This window comes from Lemur catta, chromosome 1 (assembly GCF_020740605.2).
Source record: "Lemur catta isolate mLemCat1 chromosome 1, mLemCat1.pri, whole genome shotgun sequence".
Classification (NCBI taxonomy): Eukaryota; Metazoa; Chordata; class Mammalia; order Primates; family Lemuridae; genus Lemur; species Lemur catta.
In genome coordinates, this window is record NC_059128.1 from 160,026,927 (window position 1) to 160,031,084 (window position 4,158).

General features: G+C 36.0%; 1 non-coding gene across 1 annotated transcript; it reads left to right on the plus strand.

The window, feature by feature from the left end:
• The first annotated feature begins 3,823 nt into the window (after positions 1 to 3,823).
• Positions 3,824 to 3,930, plus strand: LOC123631072. The gene has a single exon (XR_006732949.1). It is a non-coding gene; the product is annotated as a U6 spliceosomal RNA (small nuclear RNA).
• Positions 3,931 to 4,158: the final 228 nt, after the last annotated feature.

Consider the following 4,158-nt stretch of genomic DNA (forward strand, 5'->3'; position numbering starts at 1 on the left):
AGCGATCCTCCCGCCTCAGCGCCCACCTGGCCTTTTTTTCTGTGAGATCCCTCTTTCCATCAGGATAGCCTAGAGTTCTTTATATGGTGGCTCAGGGTGGTAAGAAAGCAAAAGTGGAAGTTGCCAGGCTTCTTAAGGTGTTGGCCTGGATTTGGCACAGTGTCACTTTTGCTATATTCCATTGGTCAAAGGTAGTCACTATGCCAGCCCAGATCCAAGAGAGAGGCAAAAGACTCCACTTCTAGGTAGGAGGTGTGGCACAGGGCCACAGAAATTGTGGGTGGTCATCTTTGCAGATAATTGCCCACAGTTGGCCACCCAAATTGTAGGGAGCAAGGAACAGATCTCACAGGGGTAGAAGGCAATGCTCTGATTCATTTTCCTTTCATTGGGAAGGCGGTGCAGAAGAAGGAGCACTGGTTTTAACTTTAAACCTGAATTATAATCCTTACTTAGACATTCATAAACTGTATGGCCCACTTCATACTCTGTGAACATTACTTGCCTCATTTTTAGTTGGTAATAAACACTACCTACCTCCTAGGGTTGTGCTGAGCTGTAACTGAAGTTACTTACATGGTGTCTAGCCTAGTGCTTGGTTAAAATAAGCACTCAATAATATCAATCTCCTTCTCTCCACATTTGATCTGGAAGAGGCATAACTGTGTGCTCATAAGGAGGGTGACCATAGATTTATTGTCTAAACCAGGGTACTTTTGAGTGTGCAAGGAGGTACTATTGATAATTATGTCAGATAAGAGGCACAAGCCAGGAGTGTCCCAGGAAAACTGGGTCACTCTGGTCATAAGGAACTGCTGGATGGGGGTGAGGACAAGGCAGTAGCTGTTGCCTTCAATGAAAACTTCGCAGAGTCTATTTATATTAAATATGTTCTATAATAAAGGTATCATAAAGCAGAGGAGAAAGCTCACAAGAGGAAATCAGAACTCAGAGTAACTGCAGGACAATATAGTCTGCCTTCTATTACCCTGTGTTTCCTTGTTGGCGATGATGTATGTTGTGGCAAATTTATCTTCTGTGTGAGAGTTTAAAAAAATCTTACAAGGGAATTAATCAAATCCATTTGAAAGCACCCCCCACTCCCACTGTACTCCTCACTATTTCTCTCTCTAGATCCCCTTTCAATCTCTATATTACCAAATGTACAATTCCAGGAGAGAATAATTGAGAGTAAGACCAGGGGAACTCATGTTGTCAGTCTGGTACAATGTGAATGAAGCAGCAATGGCAAAAATTCCTACCCCACACAGAACCACTTAAAATATGGTTGGGCCAGGTGTTGTGGCTCACGCCTGTAATCCCAGCTCTTTGGGAGGCTGAGGTGGGAGGATTGCTTGAGGCCAGGAGTTCAAGACCAGTCTGGGCAACATAGTGAGACCCTTGTCTCTATAAAAAATTTAAAATTTTGCTCGATATGGTGGCGTACACCTGTGTTCCCAGCTACTCTGGAGGCTGAAGTGGGAGGATCGCTTGAGCCCAAGAGTTTGAGGCTGCAGTGAGCTATGATTGCATCACTGTACTCCAGACTGGGAGACAGAGTGAGACTCTGTGTCAGAAAACAAACAAAAAAAATAAATATGATTGGTGAAGAAAAAAATCAGATTCATGAGGTTAATTGGGAATTGTTTTGCTTTGAGAGATATGTAGGAATGATAGGACCTATAAGTCCATAATAGAGATATAGACATGGCAGAAGAATAGAACAACTTGGAATTGAATAAAAATGATCATGATTGCATGTTATCATGATTTCATTCCAGATGGCTATGATGTTAAATATTGGGTCCATATCTCTCTTGACTATAATGAATAGAAAGACTTAATGTCATTTTGTACTTGTAGAAAGTATAATGTGTTCAATTCTAGATTATTTTCTGCAGTAGTTTTCCAAATTTATGAAAAACAGGAAAGATTTAATTCCCTTGGTGACAGATGTAACAAATATATATTAAGGTCCTGCTGTGTGTTAGTTAACCTCCAATGCATCCTCATGCATACTCAACTATGTTTTTATAATGACACTTAAAAATTAATCAATTTATTTATCCCCTTTCTTAACACAAAAGTTTTAGCATATTAAGCATCCTCTAACATCCCTTATTATTGTTTTCTCCCATGTTATTGATGGTCAATATTTTGATTCCATATTGCTTTTATTTTTTAATTTTTTTGTTGCAGAAAGTCATATTGCTTTTAAATTTAAATTATTTATACTTTTTGAAGTTAATAATGATTTATATTTAAAAATACAATGTGTTGATTTATTTACTCCTTCTGGGTTTATTTTTCTTCCTATCCAAGTATATATATGGCTTTCAGTCTTTCTTTCTTTCTTTCTTTCTTTCTTTCTTTCTTTCTTTCTTTCTTTCTTTCTTTCTTTCTTTGAGAATAGTGCTACAGTGGATTTTAGTTTTTCTTTTGGCATGGGCCTGCGTCTAAAAAAATTTTAGTTGGTTTGAGTCAGGCTGGAAATATTTTTATTTTCCCTCTCAGTCCCAAATGATGGCTTGACGTGGTATAGAATACTACTAGGTTGAGAGCTATTTTTCATCAGTTTTAGAGATTTTTATTATCCCTGGCACTTATTCAGTGATGTGCTGGTAAATGTTTTCCGGAAGGCCGGGGGAAGAACTCTGATTTATAGCATTTATCAATTTCTATGCTATAAATACTCCCACCAGGGCTGATTTCAAGCTCCTGACATTGTGATGACTGGTTCACAAAATATCTGGAGATTTCACAGTCGGCAGGCTGTTCCAGTGTGCCACTGCGTTTACTGCTGATGATTAATCTTTGTCATTCTGTTTATATTGCTATTTTAGGCAATATTCTTTCTTCCTGGTAGCTTGGAAGGCTTTCTTTTACCATTGATGTTCTGCCATTTAAAAAAAAAATGTTTAAGTGTGGATTCACTTTTATTTATACTGCTTGGGATGCAGTGTCCCTTTTTAATCTAAGGACCCAAGTCTTTCTTCAGCTCTTCAAAAATCTCAGCAGATTGGAATAGCCGTTGCCACTTTTCCCATTTTCTCTAGTCTCTCCCTCAGACATTCTGATTTGATATAATTTGGAGAATCTAAATCTAGCCTCCATGACTTTTGTTCATATTTTCTATATATTATTTTTCTGTGTTTCATTTTGGGTTTTTATCAGCTTATTATTTTAATTTACTAATTCTTTTTTCACCTGTGATTAACTTGCTATTTAATGTGTCTACTAAATTTTTAATTTTAATGATTATACTTATCATTTTAAGATTTTTACAGTTTACTGATATATTTTTTACAAATCTACATTTTCTTAATAAATTTCTGTTCTTATGCTCTGAAAACTTTTAATTATACTTATTTTAAAGTCACTTCCGGGTTTCTCTGTTCATCTAGTGTGATTTGTATTTTTTAGGTCGGTGGATTATCTCTTGGCTATGGAATACAATAGTTAATATATATTGAGTGTTCATTATGGCACTTTATATGCATTAGTTCACTCAATATTCCCAACAAACTATTAGTTAGATGCTATCATCCTCGTTCTACAGTTAGCCAGATGGAAGTGTTGAGAAGCTAAGTAACTTGTATTAGGTCACATAGTGAGGAGAGGCAGAGATAAGAAGTCTAGATTCAAAGTACACACTCAAAATCACTATTTAAGGCAGCTTCTTATATGTCTTTTTTTTTAACTCAATAATCTTTCTATTAAAGTATGAACATACATATATAAAGTTGCAAAAATCACAATGGAATGGCTTGGTGAATTTTCACAAAATGAATGCACCCACACCTAATTCAAAGTACAACAAATTTTGCTCGCTTTGGCAGCACATATACTAAAATTGGAACGATACAGAGAAGATTAGCATGGCCCCTGCGCAAGGATGACACGCAAATTCGTGAAGCATTCCATATTTTAAAAAAAAAAAAAAAAGACAAAGTATAACAAATTTCTAGCAACCTAGAAACTCCCTTTGTGTATTGTTTGTGTGTTTTCTACCTTGAATTCACTTTTTTTTTTAATTTTTTAATTTTTTTAATTTTTGTTTTTTGTATTCACTTATTAATCCTAGTAATTCATCTCTAGATTATTTTGGATTTTCTGTGCACGTGATTATTTCATCTATGAAAAATCGGTTTTCGTACT